The sequence below is a fragment of the Dermacentor variabilis genome, chromosome 3 (assembly GCF_050947875.1).
Source record: "Dermacentor variabilis isolate Ectoservices chromosome 3, ASM5094787v1, whole genome shotgun sequence".
Classification (NCBI taxonomy): domain Eukaryota; kingdom Metazoa; phylum Arthropoda; class Arachnida; order Ixodida; family Ixodidae; genus Dermacentor; species Dermacentor variabilis.
Window position 1 is genome coordinate 214,369,856 of NC_134570.1, and position 9,394 is coordinate 214,379,249.

A 9,394-nucleotide genomic window follows, 5' to 3' on the forward strand; every position below is an offset into this window, starting at 1 on the left:
AAAAGCCCATTTTGCACATCTTGAATGCTTCCTTCTTAAGACTTTGCTGGGTGCAAGCATTCTACTGTCCAAAAGCTGTCATTGAGAGCACTGTTGGTTTGGTGGCAATAAAGTTCAGAAGCAATTGCAACAAACCTCCCGTCCTAGTTGGCCTGGATGCTCACCGTGCTTATGAAGCAGCACCATGAGGCAAGCAAGGTGAACTGATGCCTCCAAGCCCTTGATGATGTGTGGTGTTTTATGGCGCAAGGGCCAGGTTTGACCAAAGAGCGCCATGACATGTGGTAATGTTGACGATGATGATTATGTATGGGTTTTTTTTGGCGCAAGGCCAGATATGGCCAAAGAGCGCCATGTCTGTGCTAATGGGTTTGCAATGTACTTATGATTACTATAAAGTTGGTGCGACGTGGCTGTAAAGGGGCCTTAAAATATACGCACTAGAGTGATGATGTGTGGTGTTTAGTGGCGCAAGGGCCAGGTTTGGCCAAAGAGCGCCATGACAGGTGGTAATGTTGACGATGTGTTGTGGGTGACGTGCACAATGAACTCATCATGGTAGATGAGATATGGCGGTAAAAGGGCCTAAACACTTCCGCTGTAGGTGGAGTAGAATACATAGATGCTAAAATAATGACGATGACTAGGGTGTGATATGGGCTATGGCAATGGACTTTCGTTAAAACATGATGCAATAAAACTTAACACTGACGAGAGAGTTTCAAGAGAGCCCTTGAATGCAGGGCTGTTACTCGTGTGCTAAAAGTTGCCTGGCCAGATGATTTTCAGGGTGTCCGTTTCGGCTAAAAACTCTAAGACTGTTTGCAGATTAAAAAGCGGTTCATCGCTGAGAAAAAATGCAGGGTGAAGGGGTAAATTCTCGCGATATGCAGCAGGGAAAAACTTTTCCTGTCTGTTTCTATTGCAGAGCACTGAATAAGAACATGGAGGACTGTGAGACTATTGCCGCACTTAACACAAGTTGGAGGATCGCCCCCAGTCAAGAGATGAGAGTGGGTACCGTATGTGTGGCCTATCCTTAAACGGCAAAGAAGTACTTCCTTGTAACGTGCTGTTTTCCCACTTATCCAGTTCCCCAGTTTTGGTTTTATTATGTAAAGCTTATTCATTACTTGTGTATCCCACTTGTCTTGCCAATAATTCCTTAATTTACGGCGTAGAAAAGGCTTTAGGTCTGTGGTAGGGATGGGAATATTTCTATCTCTGTCGCTAAAGGTTACTGATGTAGCGCTTTCGTCAGCTACTTCGTTCCCTTTTATACCTTTGTGACCGGGTATCCAGCATATGACAATCACTTGATTGCACATATATAGGGTGCACAATAAGTTATACAGCTCATTCAAAACGGAATTCTTATGTTTTTGTAAACTAATTAGTGCTTTCACGACACTTAATGAGTCTGTGAAGAGAACAGCCTTAGCGATGTTTGTGAGCCTGATGTGTTTAATAGCCGAGAGTATAGCGTATGCTTCCGCTGTAAAGATGCTTGTGTATGGGTTTAGTGTACCAGATATTGAAAATGATGGTCCAAGAGCTGCGTAAGCAACACCATCAGCAGATTTCGAAGCATCCGTGTAAAATTCAGCACAGGAATACTTCTCTTGTAGTTCAAGGAAATGTGATTGTATGTGAGCCTCAGGCGCTCGTTTCGATATTTCTAAGAAAGATATGTCACATTGGATAGTTTGCCACTCCCAAGGCGGTGGGAACCGAGTAGGAGCCATTGGGATATTTTCTAGAAAAGGGACGCCTGTTTCTTCTGACAGTGCTTCCACTCGGAGGGATAGAGGAGGCCTGATGGCTGGGCGGTTACGGAATAGCCTGGCAGTGGACAAGTCGCTAATTGCAAATTGACATGGATGCTGAATATCTGATTTAACTTTCAAGGCGTACGAAAAAGATAAATATACCCTTTGTAGATGAAGAGACCATTCGTTGGATTCAACGTACAGGCTCTCTACAGGACTAGTCCTGAAGGCACCTGTAGCAATACGGATACCCAAGTGGTGAATCGAATCTAACATCTTCAAGGCACTAGGCGTAGCAGAGTTATACACTATAGCGCCATAGTCAAGGCGTGACCGTATCAAACTTTTATATATGCTCAAAAGGCATCTTCTGTCACTTCCCCAGGATGTACGGGACAAGAGCTTCAGAAGATTCATTGTCTTCATGCACTTCGCCTTCAGATATTTCAGGTGGGGGATAAATGTTAATTTAGTGTCTAATATGAGGCCCAAAAATTTATGTTCATGGCTCACTGGGAGCTGTTGTCCATTAAGGTAAATAGCGGGTTCAGGAAATATACCTCTCTTGTTCGAGAAGAGAACACACGTAGTTTTTTGCGGGTTTAATTTAAACCCATTCTCGTCAGCCCACATTGACAATTTGTTTAGCCCAAGCTGTACATGTCGCTCACAGATGGAAAGACTGCATGATTTAAAACCTATTTGTACGTCATCTACATACACAGAATAAAACATTGTACGTGGTATGATAGTGTAGAGTGAGTTCATTTTTATAGCGAATAGAGTGCAGCTAAGCACGCCACCTTGTGGTACACCTGTTTCCTGTGTAAATAGACGAGATAGCACATTACCAACTCTGACGCGGAACGTGCGGTTAGACAGGTAACTTTGAATGACATTCAGCAAATTACCTCGGACTCCCATTTCGGCCAGATCACGGAGAATTCCGAACCGCCACGTCGTGTCGTAAGCCTTCTCCATGTCAATAAATACTGACAAAAAGAACTGCTTGTGCACAAAAGCATCGCGAATATTCGTCTCGATGCGGACAAGGTGATCAGTTGTGGATCTACCTTCCCTGAAACCACACTGTAGGGGATCTAATAGTTTGTTACTTTCAAGAAAGTGAAGGAGACGCCGGTTAACCATTTTTTCAAGGAGTTTACATAGGCAACTTGTCAACGCTATAGGCCTATAGCTGTTGACTGAAGTTGGGTCCTTGCCGTCTTTTAGTATTGGAACAATTATTGCTTCCTTCAAGGCGGATGGAATGTAACCAGCGGAGAACACAGAGTTGAAGAGTGACAGTAGTGTTTTGTGGGTTTCAGGGTGTAGGTGTTTGATCATTATATACAATATTCTGTCACTTCCTGGAGCAGACTTGTTACAGCCATTCAGCGCAGCCTGAAATTCCGCCATGCTAAATGGGCGGTTGTAAGGTTGGTTGCTATTTCCTTTCCGACCCAGAGGCAGTCGTTCCGCTTGTTGCCGGTATCTCAAAAAATTGGAGGACGCTTAAGCTTCGCCTTCAAGAGTGGAACGCGACAGCGTTCCCGTCGACCCGCCAAGGGGTGTAAGACAATGGGCTACGGCGCAGCGACTACGCGCCCCGTATCGGACGCGGTGAGCGTCGAGCAACGCAGCGTTCGGCGCGACAACGAAATGTGCGCCTGAGCAAGCGACGCACGCCTGAGCCTTGGAAACAGCTCGTTTCTAAGGCAACACCGCGTTCACTAGAGGCGCTTTTGTACAGCTTTGAAGCATGGAACTCGTGGCTCAGTGGTAACGTCTCCGTCTCACACTCCGGAGACCCTGGTTCGATTCCCACCCAGCCCATCTTGGAAGTTGCTTTTTATTTATGAAGTGCCTGCCGTGATTTATCGCTCACGGCCAACGCCGCGGACGCCGACGCCGACACCGACACCGACGCCGACGACACCGGCTTTTCTGTGACACGAGCTCCTTAACGCTATCGCGTTAAAATGTGTCTGAATAGTGGGATGAGCTAGAAATCCTTTCAAAATGTACCCCTAGAGAGTCGGCTTGGTCAATGAGTGTGTCTCCTTGTGTATTTACCAATGGTAGAGGATGAGTTTCGCGGCCTTTTATTTTGTTTACCCTGTTCCAGGCTTTTCTCTCGTCTGTATAAGAATTAATACTAGAGATGTATTTTTGCCAGCTTTCCCTTTTGGCAAGGCGGCGCGTTCTTCTACCTTCTGATTTTATTTTCTTAAAGCTGATCAAGTTCTCGGTAGTTGGGCAGTCGCGAAGGCGACCCCAAGCCTTATTTTGATTTTTGCGGGCTTCCTTACACTGCTCATTCCACCAAGGAATACGCCGTTTAGAGGGTGATCCATTCGTTTGAGGGATACATACTGATGCAGCATCAGTTATAAATGCCGTCAAATATGATACTCTATTATCGATTGAGAGGGTACAGATGTCATCCCAGGTCAAATGCGTCAGCTCTCTGTATCGTTTCCAGTCAGCACATTCGACCTTCCAACGTGGCAGATGTGGGGAACACTTATCGCCTTGTGTTAATTTTAAGAGAATTGGGAAATGGTCACTACCATATGGATTTTTGATCACGTTCCACTCCAGATATGGCACTAGTGTACTTGATGTTATGCTTAAGTCAATAGATGAGAATGTTTTATTTGCCACGCTGTAGAATGTAGGTTCTTTCTTGTTCAATATGCATGCATTGGAACTTTTCTAATAAACGCCCTCTTGCATCACAACGAGAATCTCCCCAGAGGGTGTTGTGTGCGTTTAAATCACCTACTACAATGTAAGGTTCGGGGAGTTCTTCGATAAAACTCTGGAATTCTGTTGTAGAAAGTTGGTGGCATGGAGGGATATACAAAGAGCTAACGGTTACTACCTTATCAAATAGCACGACTCTGATCGCCACTGCCTCAAGGGGTGTTTGCAGATGTAAATGCTGGCAGGCGATACCCTTATCAACTATAACAGCAACACCGCCTGACGAGGCGAGAGCGTCACTGCGATCTTTGCGGTAAATGGCATATTGTATCAGAAAGTTGGTATGTGAAGGTTTGAGGTGTGTCTCTTGCACACACAGCACCCTTGGGTTAAACTTGCGAAGGAGTTCCTTAATATCATCAAGATTGTGTATTAAACCTCTCACATTCCAATGCATTATCTGTGTGTCCATATTGGAAGTGTTTTATGGTGTGTGTCAAGAGATATTAGGTTGGCTCAAGGGACCTTTCCAGGCCCCTTGATGCGGGGTATTTCTTTTTTGTGGGCGCGCTCCAGGGAGCAACGCCGTTCCTTCGGCGTCTGAGACGCCGGAGAAGTTTTTGTTACATCCATCGCCTCGTCAGAGGCGCTGGATGAAGCCCGCTCAGCGGGCACTCTCGGGAGTTTTTCGGGCCTATCTGCACGAGCAGTGGCCCTGGGACCGACAGGCTCGGAGGTCTGCTGGCCCTTCGTGGTAGGGGGCGGAACAGCAGTGGCTGCTCCCGCCAGGGGGGCTGATGGCGTAACCGGCGTCACACTCCGTGTGACTTGCGCGGCCGCCAGAGGATGTGGCACTGCCCCCCGGCGCGTCACATCACTGTAGGACGGATTCGATTGGTTGTGTACAGAAAAACGCTTGCGCGCTTCTGGAAAAGAAATGTTTAGTTTGACCTTCAGTTCGATTATTTGTTTTTCTTTCTTCCATGACGGGCACGATCGTGAATAGGCGGGGTGGTCTCCGTCACAGTTAGCGCAGTGGGTTGTGGAAGAACAGGTGTCCGATGTGTGGTCTTTAGATGCACATTTTGCACAAGTAGCACGCCCTCGGCAGCTCTGAGACCCATGCCCAAAACGCTGACACTTGAAGCATCGGCGCGGATTGAGAATGTACGGTCGTACGCGTAGTTTGCAATATCCCGTCTCTAATGAATCAGGTAGTTCACTTGTTCCAAATGTTATTATTAGATGCTTTGTTGGAATTTCCTTGTCGTCACGCCTTAGCTTAATTCGTTGCACCTTTACCACGTTTTGTTCTTGCCATCCTTCCAACAGTTCGCTCTCACTAAGTTCAAGGAGGTCGTCATCAGAAATGACGCCACGTACAGTGTTCATTGACCGGTGGGGGCCCACAGAGACTGGAATGTCACCGAACGCAACAAGTTTGGTCAGTTTGCTGTATTGGAGCTTGTCACGCACTTCGAGAAGAAGGTCGCCGCTTCCCATCTTAGTTACTTTGTAACCAGAGCCGATTACTTCAGTCAGACATTTTGCGACCACAAATGGGGATATTGTGCGAACTGTCTTGGTTTCATGCTGGCTATGTATTACATGGTATTTGGGGAAAATTTCTTTCGGTTTCAAGAGAAAGCTGAAAGTTTCGTCGGTGCGCCCCCTCTTCAGGGAGCGATCAAGGAGTGGGGGGAAATTTGAAGCCATATATAGAATTACTGTATTCGGCAGGAATGCCCGCCGCCCACCTCGGAGCCCAACCTGGGGACGTCACAGGATTAGAAACATTCTATTCTGCGTACGCCAGCGGTACAATCCCACTATAACCTAATATATATACCCAAGACTGGATATATTACACAAGGTTAACCCTTGCCGCCAGGAAATAAGGAAATAATAAGAAGTGAAGAGAAAACAGGAAAGATAAAAAGGCGACAGAGAAAGACGAAGATCGGAGAAAAGGACAGGAAAAGGCGATTGCCGATTTCCTCCAGGTGGGTCAGTCTGGAGGTGCCGTCTATGTGAAGCAGAGGCCAAAGGGGTGTGTTGCCTCCGCCGGGGGCCTTAAAGGTCCAAACACCCAGCGTCAGCTCAACCCCCAGGATCCCCCTTTCCCCAGACACGGCTAAGCTGCGCACGGCTACACGCGGGAGGGTCCAACCCTCGTGTGCTCGAGAACGTGGTGTCGCAACACATCAAACGCCTGCTGACGCAGACGCCCCTGCGGGGGCCTCCAAGCCCTTGTTCGTTTATCACACTGTTCTGTTAGTAACAACCACGAGACTTGAAACCAACAAGCTCAAGTTCTCCACTCGCATGGTTACTGCGGAGGATCCATAAAAAGCACAAAAACAGAAAACTCAAGGGAAAGGATAAAGCACCATTTAACACTTAGTATTGCTACAGCCCACCCACTTCTTTTATTTTGTCTGGTCGTGCTACATCTTTTTACTATAGATAGGCATGAACTTAGATGATGTTCCCAATCAGTGTCCAATTTTTATATACACTATGTGCTGGTTCAAAGAGGTTTGAAACACTGCAATGGAAGCTTCAAGTAGAAAAGGTGCCAGGAAGAAAAAAAGAAAGCTGTGCTGCAACCATCTCGGCAACATCTTGTCCCTTTAATAAAAATTGTGCTTCCATATTAACTTGAGCACTCCAGTTTAGAGTAAAGTACCAGTGCACTTATGTACAATGAATCAATTCTCAAAGAGCATGTGCAGTCCAGCCAAAAGCAGGGGCAAGAATCCGCATTGTGCTCCTGCATTGAAGGTGAATAACACGTACCATAATGGCGAATGTGCTTTAGTAAGCTTCCCTGCAATATGAATTTGTAATGTACAAAGAATTGTCAATGAAGCTTACCACGAGCACAGATGCACTTGCAAATTATATCACAATTGAAGATAATGAGCAAACCTATGTGCCCTTTCCACTCTTAGTATGCTTTACTGCACGATGCTTATTTACACCCCTGTATTGCGGTGTAGCAAGCTACAAAAGAAACTTTGCATAATTAGGCTTTTTAGGATTCTTTCTCGCAATACACTAATATATCGCGGTGAGGCCTAAGCAATGTACTGCGGTGAAGCATACTAAAAGTGAAAAGGGGCAAGAGTTCTTTAATCCTACACTCGCGAACCCTCCGCCTCTCAGGTCGCCTAAGTGGACATACTATGCTGGCTGATAGCGGCCCCCTCCCACTTTTAGTATGCTTCACCGCGTAACTAAAATGTACTGCGGCGAAGAAGCCGTACATTTGTATTGAGTGAATAAATAAATGGTTTTTACAACAGTACAGAAATAAAAGCGCACTATGCATCATTCTACCACACGAAAGAGCGTCGCAACATACGGTAGCTGATTCACACAGGCCGTGTAGCCCACTTATCAGTCGTAAAGGGTGTTATGGGTAATTCAAAATTTCAGACACACATGTGTTTATGTTTACGTTCGCACTCCTTGTGTAATAAGACTCCCAGAACTTCCACAATAGAAAGTAATTTACAACACACAAATGCAAATAACACAGACATATGTCTCGTTTTCAACTCGGCCGTCATGCAAATGACATATAGTGCGGAAAAACGTGAACATGATGTGTGTTAGCGTCGTAAACCTTATACTAGGCAAGGAGCTAGCACACCACAGTCCCGCGACAGCCGCTAATGAGACCAAGACGGAAGCACATGTCTGTGAACGCGCAAACGGAGCCCTTAAGCCACTCTGCTCCTCAGCCACCCCCACTGCACGGCTGCACCACTCGTTTCAAGCACAGCACACCAAACACACATTCAGCGCTGAACAGTGGGCTGTCGACGCAGTTGCATTTACATGACTTGCAGCGAGCAGCACATTCCTCGATGTCCGTTAAGCAAAGTCGGACACGGCGACGCCACATCGTTAGGGTGGCTAACATCGTGGTTCGCTGAACTTCGCTGCCGAGGCGCTAGGCCACTTCGATATTTCAATCGTCACCACCGCCGGGTTCTCTAGAAAGCACGGGTCACACAACGCAGATTCTGTACTGCCAGAGTTCACCGAGGCCAAAGCCGCACTGCCGCACCACCACTACTCACGTCTTTCCGCCAAGTAACACAGAACCTACAACCAACACACAAGCAACGCACTACAATTACATGAGCAAGGTTGAACAACGCGCGACGTGGCCCGGACTACTATCATGCGCACCCTCCGCGCGCATCACCCTGACGCACGTGTTGCGGCGGGGACACCCCCTCGCCTCCTCCCCCGCGCCGGCCTCTCCCGCTGGGACCGCGCCTTTCTTCTCCGTCTCCGCGTCGGCTGCTACAACACCGCCGCCCGCTCGCACAGACTGCGCGGAACCGGCAGCCCCGCATGTGCGGAATGCGGCGAGGAGGGGACTCTCGCACATCTCCTGCTCCGATGCCCATCGTACGACGTTGAGCGCACCGCGCTTTGTGCATCCTATCGTCGAGTAGGTCTACCCTGCAACACGGAGACAGAACTCTTATTCCCTGCAGCCCACGCCTCCATCGCCAAGAGAGCGTTTGCTGCCCTTCTCGACTTTTTTGTCGAAACTCAACTGAGAGCGCGGCTGTAAGCCCCGCATTGCTTCTTCTTTTTCAACCCTCTTCTCTCTTTTTTTTTTTTTTTTGCCGCTCTCTTTCATTCTCTCTAATCTTTTTCTCCCCACTTCCCCTACCCTGTGCAGCGCTGTTGAGGTGCCCTCCTTTGAGAGGCAGTTACGGCACTGCACTTCTCTCTTCCCCTTCAACTCATAACCACTACACAGAGAACGATCAGGCCGAGGGCGAACACGCCACGGCGTCGCTCGGCGCCAGCATCGCGCCTTCTCAAAAATCCCTAAACAATGCTGTCCCTAGGCATCTAGGATCAGGTCACGTGAGGGATTTTTGTAC